The sequence below is a fragment of the Triturus cristatus genome, chromosome 5_1 (assembly GCF_964204655.1).
Source record: "Triturus cristatus chromosome 5_1, aTriCri1.1, whole genome shotgun sequence".
Taxonomy (NCBI): Eukaryota; Metazoa; Chordata; class Amphibia; order Caudata; family Salamandridae; genus Triturus; species Triturus cristatus.
The window spans coordinates 963857569-963881335 of NC_140587.1; positions in this window are offsets into that span (position 1 = coordinate 963857569).

A 23767-nucleotide genomic window follows, 5' to 3' on the forward strand; every position below is an offset into this window, starting at 1 on the left:
TGAAAGCCTAAAGAAAGCTTTATGTCAAGCACCTGTTTTAGCAACACCATGTTACAATAAACATTTTACGCTCTTTGTTACAGAACGCGAAGGTACTGCCTTGTCAGTACTCACTCAGGAACAAGCAGGATCACACAAACCATGTGCTTATTTCTCTAGTACATTAGATCCAGTAGCTCAGGCTCTGCCTGCGTGCCTGAAATCAGTGGCAGCGACAGCTTTAGCAATCAGACAAAGCGATGCCATAGTGTTAGGACATCCATTGACAGTACAAGTACCACACGCAGTAGAGGTTCTTGTGAACCGAACGCAAACACAACACTTGACTATAGCAAGACTCACCGGATACGAATTAACATTGTTTCAGCCACACATAGAAATCAGACGTTGTAGTACATTGAATCCTGCCACACTTTTGCCAGTAAACGGAACAGACCCACTAGCACATGATTGTATTGAAGTTATTACTATCACGACGAAACCTAGACAAGACTTGACAGACGTCCCATTGTCAGACCCAGACCTGACGTTGTATGTAGATGGTTCATGTATGAGAACAAGTACAGGAGAGCTAGTGGCAGCGTATGCAGTCACAACAGACACTGAAGTCATTGAAACAAATTGCATAAATACCTTGTCAGCTCAAGCAGCAGAGCTCATCGCTCTGACACAAGCCTGTATTCAAGCTACGAATAAGAAAGTCAACATATACACTGATTCACGTTATGCATTCGGAGTGGTACATGACTTCGGCGTGCTGTGGCGAGAGAGAGGTTATTTAACTTCTCACGGTGCCCACATTCAGCACGGACCCCTCATTCATGCCTTATTAGATGCAATACATCTACCCACTGCAATATCAATTATGAAATGTAAAGCTCATACGAAAGTTACTGATATCATTTCCCAAGGCAATGATCTAGCTGACAGAACAGCTAAACAGACTGCTCAAACTCACACATCTGACATGACAAAGACAATAGTTCCGACACCAACACATTGCATGATGGTTAAGGATCCCGCTCTTGACATAATTGACATACAGACACATGCTACACCAGATGAAATAAAGAAATGGACTGAATTAGGAGGGATCCAAACGGATCAAGGATGGATTATGAAGGAAAAATCTGTATGGTTCCTTCCTGATTCTATGGTTCAAGTTATCATTAATACAATACATAGTCCAGCACACTTAGGAGAAAAAGCTATGCTAGACAGCATTCAACACATTTGGTTCAACAAACATTTACGAGCAGCAGCTAAACAAAAAGTTCGTACCTGTATGATCTGTTGTCAGTTTAACCCAGGTAAAAGCATTCCCGTAGAACAGGGTGGATTTCAGCCTCCTGAGCACCCTTTTGAAGTCCTCCAGATGGATTATATCCAGATGGAACGATGTCGAGGATTCAAATATGTTCTTGTAGTTGTCTGTGCTCTTTCCCGTTGGACAGAAGCATACCCGGTCTCAGATTACACTGCCCCGACTACTGCCAAACAGTTGGTTCGAGAATTCTTCCCACGGTACGGTTTACCACGTGTTGTCTACTCAGATAACGGCCAGCCGTTCTCATCCGAACTAATGAAACACGTTTCACTTTTGTTAGGCTATCAATGGAGATTTCACTGTGTCCGACACCCCGAGGCAGCAGGTCTCGTGGAACGACATAATCAAACTCTGAAAATTAGATTGTCCAAAATATGTAGGGAGAAAGGTGTCGATTGGGTAGTAGCCTTACCAGTTGCACTCTTTTACATGAGAATGGTAGCGCACTCTCGAACAGGGCTATCCCCTTATGAGGTGATCTTCGGTAGACCACCAAATATGTGGGGGACGCCTATACCACGCAAAATAACTGATGTTGACTGTAATATGCTGACAGATTACCTGGCTTCCTTGATGTCTGCACTACAATCTTGTCGTTCACAGGTAGCTGCAGCCTTTCCCGACAACACCGAGGTGAAACCCCATGACGTAGTTCCCGGGGACCTGGTGTTAGTGCGGAATTTTGATCGGAAGACTCAGCTGGATCCTAGGTGGAAATCGCCTCAACTTGTACTACTCACCACGAGGACAGCCGTGAAGATCGAAGGTCGCAAAGGTTGGATACATTCAAGTCATATCAAGAAATTTCATGGACTACCGTCTGATGTACACGATACACCTCGCGTGTCTTTACCGATTGACTCAAAGCTTCCTTTGGTTGAACTAAGCGATAAGGAACTATACAAACTAAAACTACGGTCTAAAAAGTCAGACAATTTGATTGTTTAAGTCCTCTCCAAGGTGAATCGGTCGAATTTGTCTCTGACATGTATCCCCTAGGCCTGAATAGAGAAAGAAACCGAAAGATGCAGTTGAAACGACATGTGTACTGTAAATCACTGCGTAGTCATTGCACAGTGACGTTATTAATTTTGTTTTTCTTAAGTCTTTTTATAATAGTTGCAAGTATATTGTTGCACGTATATTATCCTATTTCTAAACATGTTTACAATGTTACTGCTGAACATTCTTTTAGTGAATTACCCCCGCATGAGTTGTCCTATAGATTTGCGCTGCGCAATAACACTTTTATTAGTATGTTACATCATTCCCATCAGACTAGCAATGCTACAAATTGTTGGATATGTGGCCGGCTCCCTCCCTATCAGAACTATAAGGGAATTCTGCCTCTCTTTCCATATCCGTTCACACACAATGGCTCCTGTGGAGCATGGTTTAGTTTAATTAATTCCCTAGATTCAAATTCCGCAGTTTATCAAGACAACTGGGTATGGGGAAACCTGAACTTAGTTTTGCTTAAAGTCTGTTATCCTAACAAGGAGGGACTTCCCAAAAGAACAGGAACTGATCTAGAAAATGAAGTATACGGATTAGGTAATTTCACGCTTAATCTCATGATCCTGAATGTTGAATCCGAAGCTGCACCAATTTTGCCCGCTATGTCAGTATTTCCAGTTAAAGGTGAATTGTGTGTAAGAAAGAATGGTTCCATACATATGGGCCATAGTAGATGCACCACTGTAATAGAATTCAGTGATCAAGGCAAATCTACATTTAGAGCTTCTCGCCATTCCTACTTCGTATGTGGTCAGACTGCATATACACGTTTGCCTCTAGATTGGGATGGTACCTGTTACATCGGATTCCTTTTGCCACCTGTTTTCCTAGCTCCTCCTGATTATCACAGAAATACTCATTTAGTACACAATAGACAGCAGAGAGATCTCCCAATCGTCGATTACACTGAAACAGCATGGGAAAAATACACAGATTTCAATAAAGGTTTCTTCCCCTATATAGGAACAGTTACCAATAGTAAGTTGATACGTAGATTAACCAGAACCCTTGAAGCAGTAGTGAACGAAACTATTTCCGCCTTAGGCAATTTAACAGAAGAACAGTCTGCTATGCGGATTGTTGTGCTTCAAAATCGTCTTGTCCTTGACGTCATCCTGGCCGATAGGGGCGGAGCTTGTAGGGTCATCGGATCAAGTTGTTGCATTTTCATACCAGAAAATTCGCCGTCTGTATATAAAGCCATAACTCGCCTTCATAAGATTGTAAGCCAGATACACCAGAATCCAGGCACCTGGACTTGGTCCGGTTGGTTTTGGAGTGTATTGTCAGCCTGGGGATGGAGGGTCCTATCCTTCCTAGGTATTGGCTTTCTCATATTATTCAGTTGCTGCTTATGCCTACAATGTGGACCAGCGATTTGTGGTCTGTGTGCCACATCGTGTATTCCACCACCAAGTTTTCATTCATCCCGGAAGAAGAAAGAAGAACAAATGATGTTATATGAACAGATCGATGGATTGATGAAGATTGATATCTCTTAAGGGCAAGTAGGGGACAAGGAGGGAATGTGGAAATATGGATTTTTATGATCAGTTATGTCCCCTATCTTGGACCCCAACGGTTTCATGTATAAGTCACAAGTACATGTACGTTCCCTCCAGTTCCAGTTTTGAAGACGCAAACACATGTGCGTCCACCGTCAACATGTCCTCTTTCAGATCCGCCATGAATGGGCCGGATATCCTATTCCTAAGTATGAAAGGCCACCGGCTTTATATGGTTCATTTATCCCATTTTACAGTCCAGGCGAGTAGGCCCTGATTCTGCCATCAAGCCTTTTCCTGCCTTCTGCCTCTGAAAGCTCCAGTCTGAGCTCGCATCTGCATCCATGAACTTTGTCCTACTCCCTGCGCGGCTAACGGTGCCTAACTCGGCCTGTCTGCCTGCCAAAAACTGTATTTCACCTTCAAGATTATCTGCTCTGCTCCGCTCCTCATCCAATGCATTCCTGTCTAACAGTTTAGGTAAACATTCCTCCAGCTACCGTGCAAAGAGGCCAGGCCTCGTTGTCTTTATGCAAGTAATTCATAGCCCTGTTACCATGGAATATTCCTACCCCCTCGCATCTAGTGTAGACACTTAGACGCTTGTACACGCACTAACAGTCAGTATAGTCAGTATAGAATAAGATTCTATCCTAAGAGACCTCTCTTTTTGGATAACACAGTTCTTTAAACATAGGATGTAAGATATGATTTAGGATTAGGTTGACATAACCCCAGACTTCTGTCTCCACATGTAGAGCTAAATGTCAAGTCCCATTCTCCCCCTAGTTGCACGTCAATCACACGTCATGCTGCTGCGCGCGCATCTCTGCCAAGTATTTTTGCTGACATTGCGAAATTCTTTCATGGAACCACCCATTTGTGACATCATACCTAATGACGTTCTTTAGTTACGCCTAGTTACACCCATTTTAGTTACGCATGTATGTTTTATCTCTGTTATCAACTGTTACGCCTCCTGCATCTGTTTCACTGTAATGCCTCTTCTATAAAAATGATTACCTGTCAATAAAGTATTGTCCTTCACTTCCTGAACCTTTGTGGTGATGGAATATGAAGCCCACAAATTCGAATTGTGTTTTGGAATAAAGCCCGTTCCGAACCTCTAATACCACGGATTCTGCCTCTTATTTTACTGAGCTATTCTTATTAAATTTTCCGCATCAAATTAAGTACCGGTAATTAAATTATTTACCACACCTCCCTCATCTCAGAATGAGTAAGAATCGCTCTCTTTAGAGTCCATCTTGGCCTGGGGGCCTACAGTACCCAATTAAGGAGAGACTAATCGTAGCATGAACCGAGATGTGACCTGGGAGGATATTTATAGAAGTTATTGCTTCTATGATATTCCTGTCCACAAAGAGGTAGTCTATCCTTGAAAAGTGGCTGTGCTTCTTACTATGGAAAGTGAAACTCTGGCTGGTTCCCATCTTATAGCTCCATACATGTAACAGGTCCAACTCATGCAACATATTTTTTAATGTTCGATGCACCCGAGGGGTGTTATCATAGCAACCTCTATTAGACCTATACTGTACAGGATCCAATAGAATATTACAATCCCCCCAACTATAATAGGAGCCGTAACTTCCATTAGATTCCATTTGAAATTAGATAGGTGGGAGGGATCATCAACATTGGGCCCATAAAAGACAGCACAGACTAGTTTTGCCCCTCCACAGTCTAAAGTGGCTATCAACCACCTCCCAGATTTATCAACTTACAGGATTTGATAACACAACCTACACCTCGTTTGATTAAAATAGCAACACCCTACAATGTGCAGTCTGTTCTGAGACTAGAAAACACTCTATCCAAGGATAGTCTGAAAATACGGCTTTTCCTTCTAAGGTGTCTAAGTGGGTCTCCTTAATCAGACATATATATGCTCTACTCTCCTCTAGATATTTCATCACCAATCTCCGCCTGCGCTTGCACCTGAGCCCATTAACGTTCCAAGAGATCATTTACCACCCTCATCTAAGATATCCAGACTTAGCACTGTCATGAACTGATGTGATGGTGTGGTTAAGGACATTCCAGTAAGCTAGAGGACATTTTTATTTTTACCCACTGCTCCCCTCCTTGTGCTCATCCACCAATCCTCCCTCCCACCCACCCCCTGTGCCCTATCCCCCCTCCCCTGTGGAACCCCCCAACCAATATAGGTATAAAGCCTAGCGGTCTCCATCATCAGTAAGAAATGGAAAACAATATGTCGGGCCTACCTTCTCTCCTTTCACCCTTGCCTCTCTATTTGCTAGCTCCCTTCCTAATTTCCTCAATCAACACACATCTACATCCTCAACTGAGCGATGAATATGCATGTGATTATTCCACATTGTTCGAAGTGAGGCCGGGAATTTTAGCTGGGCTTTGGCACCAAGTTCGTTCAATTCCTCCATCCTTTTCCCCATCTCCCACTGCTTTAAAGTGGTGGTATAGCAAACATCCTATCTTATTAAAAATAAATACGAGTGAACAGAGAAAGATCCTTCTTTTAACGCTGAAGACAGAATAGCCTCCTTACTGGTGTACGTGAGGAAGTTGATTAAGATTCTCCTTGCCTTCTGTCGCCCAGAGTTCCCCTTATAAGGGTCCCGGTGTACCCGCTGGATTTCAGAGGAGAGGTCGATATCTGACCAATTCTTTAAAACCGTGTCTTGCAGCAGTGAAATCAGAAAGGCCTTGATATCCGAGCCTTCCACGTTCTCAGGGATATTTATGAGCCTAAGGTTATTTCTACATGAGTAATTTTCAAGGCGTTCCAGGTCCTCTTTCATCTCTCTATTTTGGCGAGTTAACCTGCTCACCTCTTCAAAAGTCATGTCTGTAGCCTGCTTAATTATAGGGATCTCCTGCTCCAAGGCATTGGTCCTCACAGATACTTTGTCGAGTTTCTGGGCTAAAACATCACAGGAAGCCTGTATTGCGACCTGATTCTGCTCGAAGATCGAAAACCTGCTCTTCATCTCTTCCTTGAAGGCCAGAAGGATGTCCACCAGTGATTCTGAGCCCACCTGAGGGGAATGGCTGACAACTGGAGTTGACTGTGAGGACTCCTCCTGTCCATCATGGATATCCTTCTTGCGTACCTGCAGGGCCTGAAACTTATTCGATGTAGAAACAGGTGCTGGAGTTATGGCTCGTGGGCCCTGTCCGCTAACTGGTCTTAGGGTCTGGGCCACCAGGGGGGAAGAACTAGGGGGAATCATTATGTCGGACCCCTGAATTTGACCAACCATCGACTCCATTCTGGTAGAGTTAAAATCTCCAGCAGTTGCTTCTAGGGCAGCAGCCAGGGATGCAAGAACCTTATAAAAAGTTTCAAGGAGGGAGTAAACTTAACTTTAGATTGAACAGCCTTCTTCCCTCTACCCCTGCTCCTGGGGCTCTTACCAGCCGCTATAGATTTTGCTTTCTCCACCTTACCTTCTGGGCCCTTCTCCTTCCTCAGATAGTCTGGTGATTTATTACGCCTTTAGTCGTAAGATTTATATCTAACACAGGTTGGGCAGGGAACGAAGCTGCTAGCCCTGGAAGAGGCATAATGAGGCCCCTCCTAGTGCAGAGAGTATATCTACACACTTTCCCAGTAGGTAGAGAGGGTCTGCTCTGCGTGTTCTTGCCTTTCCCCATAAGCTGGACGGCGGTCCTCCCTCCTGCTTCTTTATGTCCCTCTACAGTCCAACTCACAAGGCCCCTATAGGGAGGTATTGGGAAAATTGCTGTTATTTTAATAGGGTAGGGGTGGGTAGGCAAAGCCTGGCCTGAAGAGCTGCTGTAGGTCCCCCCTTCCACTAATGGAAAGACCTTACTGCATTCTGCCTAAAAGCTTGCCTTCCCCGCATTATGCTCAGCTAAAGGCAGCCTCCCCCAGTGAATGGATTGCAGGAGGCATCTCGGGTAGTGCTGGCTCTCCAACAGCGACCCACATCAAAAAAAGTAGCCACATGGCAAAGGCGCAGCTCCCGAGCTTCACGTTCCCGGAGGGGGGCCTGCGGCCAAGCAGGAGGCAACCTGAAGAAACAGCCCGGCTCCGCCATCAAAGGGAAGCGCGCCAACCTCCCTGCGCAGCCGAGAGCTGGAAACAATAAAAAAAATGAAGAAAAGAAGCATCATAGAGACTGCTACAGTAAGCGGTAAGCAGAGGCAGAGCACGGGCGGGAGGGAGAGAGAGGCCCTCTCAGTAAATAACCAAACCGACAGAAGACCCATGGCCGCCTAGCTGTTGGCGGCCATGTTCCCCAGACCCTCAATGTGCCATTGATTGATTGGAGCAGATGTCACAAGGACTGGGGGCAAGGAATGAAACCATGTGCCCTGATGGGGGTAAGCGACCATAAAAAGCAGGGAACTGGGTCTAAAATGAGTTAGATAAAATCTGTGTTCTTAATTTGTGACCTATGTTAGGTAGCATTCTGTTCCTGCCTCCTGCTTTACAGTCCTTAATCATTGACTTTTGTTAGGTCTGACTTAGTTTTTGAATTGAGATTAAAGGATTTTCACCATGGACTTGGATGTATTGTTGATTCCATTGAGGGAAAGAAAAAGATTAAAAAGGCCTATATCAGTGAAAGCCTTTTTAACATGGGCAAGCCAGCGGATTAAAAAAGCTCTAATTAGCCTCAGACAATCTTCAATAACGGAGAGAGAGAAGCTAGTGTGTCTTGGATGCCAGCTCTTAAGCCAAACGAGAAGGGGTGCTAGCTGGACCAGGAAGGAAGGAAGGAAGTTTGGCCTCCAGGTAGACAATAAGGCTGGATATACTTTTAGGTGTCGCAAGCAGCCTGTGTAAAAATGTTTTCTCAATTTTCCGGAGGCTAGCCAGAGAGGTGTACCCTCACACACCTGCTCCATAGCACCCTAGTGAAATCACTTACTTTTGTATAAAGTTAGTAGTTCCTTTATTGGCTTTTGTCCTAGTTTTTTCGAAAACCTAAAAATACAATAAATTGCCCCTGTAAACTTGCAGGTGATCTGTTTTATCAAGTCACCCCCCCTCAATATATCTGAAAGAAATTATACTGAGGTAATTAAAACCCTGGACTGGAAACTCCACCAATGTAAAAAGAGTGGGAGGGTTTTTTCTTAGGTCATATTATGTGATTTTTGATGATAAATTTTTAGGTTAAGATCGCTCATGAAAGTATTAAAGGTGTTGAGGAGCACTTGCAGACCATTGGCAGTGCGGGCTATCAAAACTGCATCATCAGCGTATAATAAAACAGGTACCAAGTGGTTGCCAACTTTAACAGTATCTTTTCCTTTTGCAATCAAAGTGGACTCCAGGTGGCGTATGTAAAAAAGAAATAAAAAAGGTGCCATAATGCAACATTGTTTCGCATTCTTGTTGGAATAAAAATGTGTAGTACAGTCTCCATTTAAGTTAAAGCAAACTTGTACCTTAGTACAACTGTGCAAACATTCTAGAAAATCAACCAGGGCAGGGTCAATCCATACACCTTGCATCATGGGCCATAACTTGCGCCTATCAACCATGTTGCAGGCACTAGAGAAGTCCCTAAAGGCCAAGTGAAGAGCCAGTCCCCTGGCCTGAACATATTTCCCAGAAAATTAGAGGAGATTTTTTTTATATATGAATCTTTATTGTCAAATAAATAAAAATCATTACAATCATGGAAAATAAAAGCAACAAGTTTCTTAAAACAGATTCGTCAAAAAAGTTGAACAGATTCAGAAATAACATGCCATACTGGACAATTGAATTCGCATAAAGCATCATAAAAGTAATATTTTGTTCATAATAGAATTAAAACATTTAATTTCCTTATTAATCATCATGTCTCAAAATAATAATAAAATAATATTAAAACCTTCCATACGTTTTCATGCCTTCTTGCACCTCTGCCCCCTGCCCGGCCGCACTCCCATTTGGAATGCAATAGGTCTCGCGTAAATGCGAGTCCTATTGCATTGCAAATGCTTGTTTTCATTGTGTACAGGCTTTAATGTTCAGCACTGCGCCTGCTTCATAAGCACTGCTCTTTATCTACTTGTTTTTTTTCATTTGACTAGAGCTGGTTTACCAACAAAATGGTGGCCGCTACCTCTGAGGCTCTTGCGGCACCTGATTTACTCCGTCCATACTTGTTTGATTTACTTGTTTGATTTAGACTGCCTCCGCCTCCCGCAGCCGACTTATGAAGTGAAAGGCGTGCTTGGATAGTTGATCTCCGGAAGTTCTGAGGGAGGCTGCTGGCTGTTTTGGAGAGGCTCCTGAGTTTCCTTGATTTCGCTTGTTTTATACAAGCATGGCTCAAGTCTTTTTTTTTGTTTGTTGGACTAAACAGTGAAACGTTAAGTATTTGTGTGCCAAGTGGATACATTTGAATTGGTCTTTCTATACATTGTTCAAACGTTTTGATGAAATGTAGAGAATTTCCGTATAGCAGGTACTAGGGATTTTCAATACTAAGCGCATGCGTGGCAGTTGTCCATGTTTTGCAAGTGTTAGTGCTTGCTTGGCAGGCTGGCAACCTTCCATCTGCAAAACCCTTTTCTCAAATGCCTGGCTGGGATGGGTTGAAGTTATTCATTAACTAAGAGGTTCGGGGAGAGCTGCCGTCCTTTTCAATTTCTTTTTTCTCACTATAATCATATTCTATCAAAATATGGCATTGAAAGAACTGTTTGCCACGTGATTTGGAGATATACTGCAGCTTTAAGATGTGTGATGCTGTGACCGTGTTGTTTGTTTGCTGCTGTAGCAGGGGGCTCTGTTGGGAAACTGTGAGAAGGCAGTGTATTGATTGACATGCAGTGCCTATTCCAGAAAGCACTGCTGACTTTGTCTGCCAGTGCTCAGCCAAGTGTGGCTTTTCAAGGTATGCAGTGTTTTGTTCTATGCCTCTAAAATGTCTTGGGGCGGGGGTCTGCACTAGCCGTATGTGTATGTGTGTAGCCTGGAGGTATTTAATTTTATTAAATGCAAGAGGCTTCGATCCACCGCATTGACCAGCGCCCTTAATATTATTGTCTTTTTTTAAAAATGGTTCCTTGTAAGTCATACATTAACTGTGAAGGGAATGTTGAAATATGAAATGTGCATTCCTCTACTTCCATCATCATGAATGTGAGTGAAGGGTGGGGGGTGTTTGGGCGTGTTGGTGGGAGAAAAACAGGGACTGGTTGTTCCTTTAGACCATTTGCTTACATTTCCCAGTGTTCAGCAATAACATTGTTGACCACAGTTGGATTGAGGGCCGAGATGGCCTCAATAAGTTTCAAAACTGTGTGCTGCAACCTGCAAACAGAATCGCACAATATGAACTACATTTGGAGTTCTTGCTGGCAAGAGAAGTCCTTTGAACTTTTACATTTGAGCTAGAAAGACAACAATCCACACCACACAATTCCACATCATGCCACTAAATTCAACAGCACACCACATAATTAAACTCCACTACATACCACACCACAACACAATACCATTCCACATAATTCCACTCCATAACACACAATACCACTCCATATAATTCAAATACACTCAATACCACATAATTATATCCACATATATCCAGATCCCACCATGCCACATAATTCCACTAAACAAATCCACTCCACACCACACAAATCCATGCCACACCATTACATTACTAACTAATATAATCCTAGCCAAATAATTCCACTACACACCACATACATACACTCTATAACACATAGTTAAAATACATTGCATTTCACAATCCCAAAAGCTCTAACTCAAGCAAATGCGAGACCAATTGCATTTCCAATGCTCGTTTATTTCTCACCAGCACAGATTTGCAACAGAGCTGGGGTCTTATAGATAAAGCAAAAATAAACATTTTAGAAATGCTTATTGTCTCACCAGGGTTTGTCTCATCAGGCAAAACTCTAATCTGACATTGGTGTGCCCAGCGTTTCTTGGAACCCTTAAAGTTGATTTAAAAACTTTTATTTGCAATTTATCAAGGAGTTTACTATTGCTATTTTACCCTTATAGATTATTGGCCCATAGGCAAGTAAGCGAATCAAACTTCGCCTTCATTACCTTCAGTAAATGCTTGTGACGCTGGCATAATAGCTTGACTAGCAATAATCTAACAGCAAAGGAAAGTGAAGTTGCTTTTGGCCTTTAAGTTATTTGAACTTGCTTTGGCCTTTAAGGTATTAAAATGTTGTTTAAAAATCAGTCTATCATCAAATGTAATTCCTAAATATTTATACTGTTTTACTGATACAATAGCCCAATGATTTTCCATAAGTTCTTATCCGATTTAGTTGATCCTATCATCATAATTTTAGTCTTTTTATTATTAATTTGTAGACCATTAGCTAAGACATATTGGATGAATGTCTCTATCAATCTTTGAAGCCCTATTGGTGTGTGGCTTAACAAAATGGTGTTGTCTGCGTACTGCAAGTATTTTACATTATGTCCGGCAAAGTTTGGAGAGTGCAGGTTGATATTTTGCAAGTAATGTGGTAAATCTGCCATAAAAAGATTAAAAAGCTATGGGGCAAGTATGCAGCCCTGTTTAAGGCCCTATGTGTTTGCAGGCCGGGTGGTACGACCTGCACCCACAAATTTGAATCTAACAATATGATCATATATAGCAGCTGTTTCGGTACACCCCATGCTGATAGCTATGCCCAAAGTAAGTTATGAGGAATGGAGTCAAATGTAGCTTTTAGATCTACAAAAGAGATATAAAGCTTTTGTTTTTTTGTGTTTTGCTTTCTCTGCCAACAAGGTGAGTGATAGCAGGTTCATAATTGTTGACTTCCCCCTGCAAAATCTGGTTTGGAAGATTGGGATGACTTTCCGTTGCCCATTTTTCCAAGTCCTTGAGTAGACCTGTTGCAAAGATTTTCACCTCTACATCTGTTAGTGCAATTAACCTATAGTTAGCCGGATTGTCAGTTGGGCCACTTTTATAGAATGTTTGTATTGTGCTGCCTTTGCAGGATTCAGGGACCAATTTAGATTGTATGATGTCTTTAAACAATTGTGATAGACTTTGACTATAAATCTTTTTTGGCTTTAAAACAGCGTTGGGATCCAATTTGGACCTGGCGCCCCATTTGATTTAATCATATTTATCGATACTTTTACCATATCCTCATGCGGTGACTCAAACGCTAGTAGTTGATCAACATAGGGATTTTCTTTTTCTTTATTCTCTCTGCTTATGTTGGTTAGCGGAGCTGGCATACATACATCAATGTTGGAGCCTAGAGCATTTACAAAAGAGGCCCCGTACAGAGTAGAGATGAAAGACACCCGAGCTGACGCAGAGATGTTGGCACTATTCGCTCACCTATTGCCATACTCAAGGTCATTAATTGTTCCCTAGAATGCTCTCAAGTTGTTGATTTTGCTGGCATGATGCAATTTTGCCCATAGTCCTCCATAATATGCCCTTTTTGCCTTCCAAATCTCATTTTTATAAGATCTTACGTTTTAATGGATACAAATTAGTGAGTTTGGCAACACTATTTGGTTGACTGCAAATGGCCCAGGATGCTTTGTTAAGTGCCTTCTTTGGGAGATGTAACCTATGTGAATACCACATATTTCTTTTTGGCCTGATAGGGTTTCCCCTAGATGTTGGTTTTGCCAAAAAGCGATCCACTAATAAAGATAAAGATGGGCCAGATTTCAACTATTGATTTCCCATGTTGGCGCTTAATAAGTGTTGGTTCTATTGTAGGGTCTAAAAAGGCCAAAATCTCCTCTTGCTTTGCTGAATGCAACACCAGCCTTTTAAGTATAAGCGACTGACCCTGAATCAAGAATTCTTGACTTTGGTAAATAGTCCACTTTATAATTGTTTGAGGGGTATGGTCGCTTTCCACTCTAGGGACCACTTGAAACTCAATAAGATTAATCGACAATTCATTTGAGATAATGGTATAGTCAATGGTGGAGTGGTGTCGTGAAGTTTTAAAAGTTGTGTTAGACTTGGTATCTTTGGCATGGTTTCCCCTGACTTTCTGCCTCTACCTCCTGTATTCTTGAAGCTCTGCTGGATTTTGTTTTTGCTGGCTCAGATGCTTTGGGCACTTTTCCACTGCTGATCAATGTCAAAGTGCAAGTGAAGTGCTCCCTGTGTAAATTGTTTTTTTGCAATTGGTTCTTCCTGATTAGCATATTTGATTTACTGATAAGTCCCTAGTAAAGGGCACAGAAGTATGCCAGGGCCTGTAATCAAATTCTACTAGTGGGCCTGCATATGTAGCCCGGAAAAGGTAACTCAGACCTGCCACTGCAGTGTCTGTGCGCAGTTTGTTAGCTGCCATGTCGACTTGGCAAGTGCACCAACTTCCCAGGCCCTAACTGTCCCATTTCTTACATGTAAGACACCCCTATGATAGGCCCAAGGTACACCACTGGGCAGGGTGCAGTGTGTGTGAGAGGTAGGACATGTATTGGTGTGTGTGACATGTCCTGATAGTGAAATACTGCCAATTTAATTTTTCACTGTTGAAAGGCTATCTTGCCCCATAGAATAGAATGGGAAATGCTTTGTCAAATCTTACAAGTATAACTTTCCATTTGGACAAGATAGAGAAATAAAGTTTAGGCTCACTGAACTCAGAATTGATAACACATCTTTAAGTAAAGATGGTTTTTAAATTGTGTGTTTGAAAATGGCACTTTTAGAACATAGGCATTTTCTTGTTTAACCATTCTGTATGCCTCTGCCTGTTTGTGGATTGCATATCTAGTTTTGGAGTGACAGGGACTAGGGATGTGTCTTCACTGTAGACAGCAGCTAGGGTTTGAGGTGTGCCTGGCCCTTCCTGGATGACATAAAGCTGAGCTGAATAGACCTTGGCTATATTTAGAGTAGTGGGAGGAGATTTCCTTGCACCTGCATAGTGCCTGTCTCCCTTGCACAATGCTGTCTCCACCACCTGTGGTCATACTGCACAGTAAGGACAGAATTGGTTTGCACTGGACTCAGAGACCCTTGCACAAAGAGAATGAAGAACGTTTGGGGTATGAGTATTAGACCTTAAACCCCAGAGCTTTAGTCTACTTCTGGACTCAAGAGGAACCTCTGCCAAGGAGAAAAGCAGAAGAGCTGTGAGGAGGAGTCTGCCCCTTTACTGTGTGGGGTTGGCCTGCAGTTGCTGTTTCTGACAAGGAGAGGACAAAGACTGGAACTTTGCTTTGAACCTGCTTGAAGAAGATCTCCAAGGGTCTGTGTGTACTGGCCTCCTGTTCTGAAGTCTCAGGGCCACAAACACTTCACCCCCAGCTCCCCTGAACTCTGCTGCTGAGATTTCTGACCTACCAGGAGGTGCCTGAAACAATTCTGGTTCTCTGGAGGTTGTGCTTGCTGCTGGGAGCTGGAAGAAATCTGAAGAACTATGAAAATCGACGCATCGCTCTTCTTGCGGCTGTTTTCCTGATGCAGCACGGCTATGCGGGAAGAATCTCCATGCATCACCACTGCCAAAACCGATGCAGCACCTGTCACCACTGGCGCATCCTGGATTTCCCCTCATCGTACCTGAGTCCCAAGTTTTCCCAATGCATCACCCGTGGACCAGAACCATCTTAGAGTCAACACATCACTTCCCCCTACAGACCGGATTTGACGCATCACTTCTCTTGCATGCAGCAGAACTGTTGCATCTCCCCCTCATGTTCTCAGGAACTGACGCATCTCTTTGTTTCTTGATGCTTCCCATCTCTACGGTTGTTTGGCCTTGTGAATTTTGACGCGTATAAAGGTGCTTTGTGAGAAATTGCGCATCCATAGTTTTCCATGGACCTAGCTTCTTATTACTTGTATGTTGGATTTTTGTCATTTTGGTCTTTTTGGGTTTAGATAAAGATCCTTTATTTTTCTAAACTGGTGTGGTGTCCATTTGTGGTGTTATCACTGTATTACTGTGTGTTTTGAATACAAATACTTCACACATTGCCTTTGGGATAAGTCTGTCTGCTCGTGCCAAGCTACCCAGGGGGTGAGCAGGGGTTATCTAAAGTGTGTATCCCTCTTACCCTGACTAGAAGCAAGGGTCCATATTTGGACAAAAATACCTACCTCTGCCAACAAGAGACCCCTATTTCTAACATTGGTGGTCAGCGGTGAGGATTTGAACTTGTATTTGTACTTGACCCACAGTGATTGGTGTATATCACTAGTTTAGTGCAGACCACTATGCAACCACATTCTGTGTTCTATTTTTGGTTCTATTTTTGAACCTACCCTTGAAGTATCCACACACCATGTCTCTGAATGGTAAAACAGCAAGTGAGGCTGCAGAATCGGAGTTTGACATTGAAATGTTGAGTAGTTACAAAGTAGCTCAACTCAAGCAATTCTGCAAGAGCTTTGGATGTCCCATGAAGAGAAACTCTAGGAAAGAGGAGCTAAGAAGGCCTTAGGGGACTGGTGGAAGGCCAAACAAGCTGAGGAGATAGAAGATGCAGATGTGGATGGGGGGGGGCACCAGAAGGTGGTTTCAGATCTCAGGATTTGCCTGTTGGGAGAGCAGCCTCTAGGGCTGGCAGCAAGCTTTCTTCCAGAAATTGGGCACCAGAGGAAATGGAGGAAGGCACTGGGCCAGGGATCATGAGTTGGAGGTCTTGAGGATCCAGACCAAGGCTGAGGAGATCAAGAACACAAATTGAGCATGAGAGAACTGGACTTCAAGGCCATACATTTTGAGTCCAGTACAAATGGTTGCAGCGTACAGCCAGTGCAAGGGGGTGAGGTTTACATTCCCAAGGACCTAGTACAGAATATCCAGAAGAGGAGGATATTTATGCATGGCAAGGCAGCACTGCGAATGAATAAGGTCCCTGAGAAACATTGTGGGGCGGGCCTGTGGAAACATTTTCAGGCCAATGGGTGGAACACCCTGACACCTTTGGAGGAGGCAGGTGCTCTGACCTACCCCAATATGAAGGAGACTTTATGCCTCAGGTATTGGCTCACACTGGCGCAGTACCGGAAAAAGTTTAGATCCTTCAAGAAGCTTGAATCCAATATGTGGGTTGAGTGTGTAAACTTGTATTGCAGAGCATTGGATGGTTGGATAAAGGGCAGCAGGGTAACTTAGTAGCAGGGGTTATACAATCTGAATCTGATTGGTTGGGGCACTTAAGTAGTTTTTGTATTCCAGAGCTGTGCCAGCATCTGATGGATAGTAAGCTGACTGACCCCAGGATGCTTTCTCAATAGGCGGACCGCTGGACGAGAACCAGGGTCCACAGGTGTATGTCAAAGGTGGGCAGTGTCCCCAGCAGAAGAGTGGGGTGACATGGGTAACCAAAAGGAGTTCTCTAAAGGTCCCAAAAGAGTTCCCAGGTTAAAGATTCCCAGTCCCCCCAGTTCTAAGAAGCCATTGCCCCCTAAGGGTAGGCCAGACAACCAGGGTCCATACAAGTTTTATGGATGTTTTATGGATGTGGTCAGGAGGGTCACACGCAGCATGATCCCAAGTGCCCCAAGGCACCACCAGCACCCACTGGTGCACCGTCAGCGGAGTTAGTTAGTGTAGTGCTGGGGAAGGAGTTGGTTCTTAGTGATGGTGGGGAGCCAGCTATAAGGACTCTTATCTCATTAGGAGATAGAGAGATGGTCCAGGAAACCTGCCTGCCGGATAACACTAAAAAGTACCTGCAGTGGGTGACCATCAATGAGGGGAGGGTGGAGGCTCTGAGACACACAGGAGCCAGTGTGACATCTGTCAGGTGTCAATGGGTGTCTGAAGAGCAGGTAATCTCCAATGTACTTCACCCTGTAGTTGCTGCAGACAACTTTGAGTACCTGTGTAAGATGGCGCAGGTTCTGTTTGAGTGAGGTGGGTATCAGGGTCCTTGTAGGTCATTGTAATTCTGTCCATGCCTGTTGACTGTCTGCTTGGCAAAGACTTGGAGAGCTCACCTTGGAGGGACGTGGAACGCCAGGCTCATTTAAAGATGTTGGAACGTCCTGATTGGGCCTGTGTGACTACTCGGTCAATGGCAGCCAGTAGGGGTGATCAAGAGGACCTGGAGCCTAAAAGGGAGGCCCAGGTGCCTGCCAGAAAGAGGAAGGACAGGGGACGTGAGAAACCAGCCCCTGAAGTTCTCACAGTCCAGGAGGAGGCAGAACCTGAGGAGGATGCCCTGGAGCCTACAGGGGAGCAAGTGGTCAAACGGGGCAAACCTGCCTGAGCTGACCCATTGGCAGCAGGAAGGAGGTCCCTCCAGGGAGGGGTTCTGCCAGGTGCAGATGGAATGCCCTACTCTTATTGGTTTGAGGCAGCAGGCTGCAGACCAGGCAGCAGGTGGTCCCTCCCAATCACATTTGATTTATTGGGAGAACGGTCTCCTTTACAGTAAGCCTAAGGTTGCTGAGCCAGGGGCAGCCCGTGTGCTGGTGGTACCCGCGTGCTGCAGAACCTTCCTACTGGGTCTGGCTCATGATATGCCTTTGGCAGGACATTTGGGGTGCAACAAGACCTATCACAGGCTTGTCAGCCACTTTTACTGGCCCCAAATGCATATGCACATTGGCACACGTTGGGTTGAAGAACACCCCTGCCACATTCCAAAGACTGGTCAACCACATACTCTTGCTGCTGGAGGAATTCAGCGCCGTTTACCTGGATGACATTGCTGTGTTCAGCTCCAGCTGGGAGGAACACTTGCAACACCTCTATGAATTGTTGAAGGCTCTGCAGAAGGCAGGCCTCACTATCAAGGCCAGTAAGTGCAAGACAGGGCAGGGATCTGTGGTGTACTTTGGGCACCAGGTAGGAAGCGGCCTGGTAGCACCCCTACAGCCTAAGATCAACACCATTCTGGCTTGGGAGCCCCCCAAGACCCAGACAGAGGTGAGAGTCTTTTTAGGACTCACCAGATACAACAGACGGTTTATCAAGGGATATGGCACCATTGTTGGCCCCTTGACAGAGCTGACTTCAAGGAAGCAGCCAAGGAAAGTGATCTGGACCGATGCCTGTCAGACCGCTTTTGATGTCCTGAAATCTGCCATGTGCACGGAGCCTGTGTTCAAAGCACTCAATTTCTCCCAAGAATTTGTTGTGCAGACAGATGCTTCAGAGCATGGTGTGGGAGCAGTACTATCACTATTGAACAACGAGGACTTGGACCAACCGTAGCTTTCATTAGTAGAGGGCTACTTCCCAGGGAACAGAGGTGGAGTGCAATTGAAAGTGAAGCTTTTGTTGTGGTCTGGGCGCTGAAGAAGTTAAGACCCTACTTGTTTGGGACGCACTTCCGGGTTCAGCCAGACCACAGGCCCCTCAGATGGTTGATGCAAATGAGGGTTGAGAATCCAAAACTGTTAACGTGGTTCATCTCCCTACAGGGAATGGACTTTACGGTGGAACACCACCCTGGTACAGAACACACCAATTCTGGTGGTCTGTCCAGATTCTTCCACCTTACTGAGGAGAACTCCCAAAAGGGTGGATAGTTCTTACCATCTTTCAGCTGGAGGGGGCACGTGTTAGACTTGGCATCTTTAGCATGGTATACCCTGAGTTTCTGCCTCTACCTCCTATATTTTTGATGCTGTGCTGAATTTTGTTTTTGCTGGCTTAGATGCTTTTTGCACTTTGCTACTGTTGATGAGTGTCAAAGTGCAAGTGCCCCCTGTGTAAATTGTTGTTACAATTGGTTCTTTCTGATTGGCATATTTAATTTACTGATACGTCACTAGTAAAGTGCACAGAAGTGTGCCAGGGCCTGTAAATCAAATGCTTCTAGTGGGCCTGCAGCACTGATTGTGCCACCCACAAAAGTAGCCATGAAAATGTAACTCAGACCTGCCACTGCAGTGTCTGTGCACAGTTTGTTAGCAGCCATGTTGACTTGGCAAGTGCATCCACTTGTCAGGCCCTAGCCTTCCCTTTTTCTTACATGTAAGGCACCACTATATTAGGCCCAAGGTACCCCACTGGGCAGGGTGCAGTGTATGTGTAAGGTAGGACATGTACTGGTGTGTGTGACATGTCCTGATAGTGAAATACTGCCAATTTCATTTTTCACTGTTGAAAGGCCATCTTGCCCCATGGGATAGAATAGGAAATGCTTTGTAACATCTTACAAGTATAACTTCTCATTTGGACAAGATAGAGAAATACAGTTTAGGCTCTCTGAACTCAGAATTACAACAAATTTTAGTAAAGATGGTTTTTAAATTGTGTGTTTGAAAATGCCACTTTTATAAAGTAAAAAACTCAACTAGGACGTTAGTCTTAGACAGATTGCGCACTACCTTAAGAACTCAAGGATGAGTGTGTTAACTTAGTGTTAATCAAAAACCTTATACAATGTATAAACACGTGAATTCCAAATTTTTTCTAATAGACAAAAAGATCCTGCAGTGTTACAACAATAATGGTAGCTGTATCCAGTACTGTGTCTTCACTCTGTTTTATTCAATGACGACATCTTCAACAATTACTCTTGTTGATTGATAAATCAAATGTTGTATTCAAAACGTGGATGTTCAATCCCAATGTATTTCGGGTGTACATTCACCTTCGTCAGGGGAAATCTACAGAAGAACATGTATACAATCAATCAGTCTGATTACTAATTCAAACAAAATCTTACATCTGCCTTAGCATCTGGAACGTTAAATAGAAATACCGCTCATAGAACCAGATAATTAGTCTTAAAGAGATCACTTATTATCTCTATATAACAAGACAAAACAGTCAAAGAAACAGTGTAAGAACCAGCATAGAAATAGAAAACCAGAAAGACTCCAGAACCATGTTGGTGATTGGTGCTATTAAAGAATATTAAAGAACAGAATGTGCAAAATGTGAGTTTCCCATGCAAAAACTAACATGAATGAGATTAATCGAATACCTCCACTGCAACATGAATACGGTGCTCAAAAGGAGTCAGCAGCCCCAACCCAAAATCTGTAAATCTGAGTCATGAGACTTGGGAAACCTGTCATCAACGAAAAAGACCCTGTCATAAAATATGCAAAGTGCATAAACTATCTATTTCACGCTAAAGTGATTAAGTCGTGCAAAGAACCGGTGAAAGCTCTGGGCTTACCCACGTGTCAGTAGCATGTAAGGTATCACGTCACCATACACTATTTGGTCAAAGGCAGCTGTACTTTTTTACATCTGACGTGTGAGCTGCAAAGTCGAAAAATATCCTTGTGACCTTAAGATAACATAATACGCTGCACCGCAATGAGTGGGTAGCGTGAACACTGAGTAAAGCTTACCAAATAATCGGCCTCCCGAGTAGACGCAAGACCTTTCGTACAATGCTGTGATTGATAAAAACAATTTTTGGCAACTCCCGTCAAAACCTAAAAAAAGAAAATGTGCTATAAATTAGCACCTAATTGCTACTGTGCCCCGTGAACCCCCAAAAAAGGGTGAAACTCACCGTGATTTTTATATATGCACGGAATGATAGTCTCCATGCGCCCAGACCCTGTTCTCACCATACTTCCACAACGTTTGTTAAATAGACAAAAGCGGTTCCGGGTTCTGCCATCTCTACGTGCACCCATGGTGATAAAAATAGGACAGTGAACGAAGACTGAGTCAGGAGATACCAAGAATGGCGGACATCTTGACATAGTGTTGTTTTGAGAAATATCATAATGTTACAACCATTAAACAAAATAATACCTACTGAAACCAAGAGTGATCACAAAATCGAATTGCAGATGCGAGTACACGTACAAATAAATGATATACATCTCAATTTTTGTTTATAATTCCAGAAGTTCATGATGGGTGTTCTTGCTAACATGGCATAGTCAACTAAATAATCAAGTGCTAATTTCCACATTTGATTTACCAGAGTATGTTCACACATCATAGTATATGGTGTATTCTGCTTCTGAAATTTAACATATATAGACTAAATATCTATATTGAAACATTACAAAAAGGAGGTAGTCAAACAGTTCTGAAGCGCGTTTCTCTGCACACATAAATGTACAAGCATATTTAGTCTTGACGCAACAGAATCACTCAATGATTTTGATGATTGTAATACATTCGTTCTAGCTTTACTTTCAGAGTTGCATCTTTGAATCCTTCACTTCATGGGTCCAATTGACAACATATGACACCTATAGCCTGGGTACTCCATGGTTATATTGAATGATATAAAAGAATAATAAAGAGAATACATGAAGTTATCCATACAGAATGCTAAAGTGCTCGCCTACTGTGTATCTCAAATACCACCCCATGACGAAAATAATGGTGAAAAAACTTGTGTAATCAAAAACTAGTGTATTACAAAGAACATTGTGCTTGTGTGAGTCAAAACCTGCCCTATCTGAGCATATCATGCTGATAACATGCACTATGCTGTATCCTGTTTTACAGGAAACATGAGAGTTCCCAATTTGTCATTGAGACCCTTCAGGCTCATAGTATCCAACTACCTGTTTCAAAACGTCTCTTGCTGTGTGATACATTTGGACATGTCTCTATCTGAGTGACTCTTGACAGTCTCCAACACTGTAAATCTAAGTTGGGCAATCGTGTGGCGGAACTCAATCCAGTGACTTGCTGAGGGGGAAGACATCACCCTAGTTCTGATCCTACTTTTATGTTTAGTTATGCGTGTGCGCAGTGACCTCTCTGTTTTACCTACATAATATAGGCCACACGGACAACGTATGGCATATATTACGTTTTGAGAGTTACAAGTGGCATTGAATAACAGTTTCACAGATTTACCCGACCAGGGGTGTGAAATGGATGCCCCTTGTAGCACATTGTTGCATTGTGAACAGTTATGACACTTTAGCATGCCTCTCAGTTCTCCCACGCTCACTCCCTTTCTCTTTTTTAACAGCTCTCTGATATTGTTTGTTCTTTTGTAAGAAAAAATCGGGGGATCTTGAAAAAGACTACCAACATCAGGTTCTATTTGTAATAGCTCCCATCGTTTAAGGATGACTTTCTTGATGGCTGTTGCCTGTGTCGAAAAAACAGATACAAACACTTCTCGTCTGTTCTTAATTGTCTGTTTCTTGGTAAGCAAATCTGACCTTGAGATGGCATGTGCCCATCTAGCTGCCGCTTCCACTATCTCTAATGGGTAACCCCGCTCTAAGAAACCTTTTTTGAATGACTGCATGGTGGTTTGACATTGTCTGTGATCAGAGGTGATGCGCTTGATGCGTAAGAATTGTGAATGTGGAAGATGTTTCTTGAGGGACTCAGGATGGAAAGTGGTATACAATAGCGTGTTATTACGGTCTGTCGGTTTAGTGAATATCTTTGTGGCTATCTCAGAGTCACTTAGCTCTACCTGCACATCTAAATATGTGATAGATCATTTGTTCATGGTATGTGTGAACTGTATCCTGGGATTTTTATCATTTAACTGACTAAGCTTGCTTCGCAATTCATCTGCCGTTCCCTGCAATATGATAAAAATATAATCAGTGTATCGATGATAAAATAACAGGTGCTCTGTCCAGTCTGGGTCACTCAATATGTGCTCACTTTCAAACTTCATCATATATATATTTGCATAACTAGGTGCCCCGGAAAAACCCATAGAGATTCTGGTGGTCTGTAAAAAGAACCTGTCTTGCCACCTGAAGTAACTATGGAATAAGCAGAACTGCTGAAGTTCCAGCAAAAAGACTTTATCAGCTTGTATATCTTCTCTTTGGAGTAATGCCCATTCAAATGCCCCAATCCCCTCTACTTGTGGTATGGATGTATATAGTGCCACCACGTCTACCGTGCACAGCCAAATCTCCACTCCTGTCGGCAACACAAGGTTACTTAATAATGTCAAAAAGTGTGTTGTGTCCTGTAGATATGTGCTGCCAGGTTTTTGATTAACACTAAGCTAACACACTCATCATTGAGTTCTTAAGGTAGTGCGCAATCTGTCTAAGACTAACGTCCTACTTGA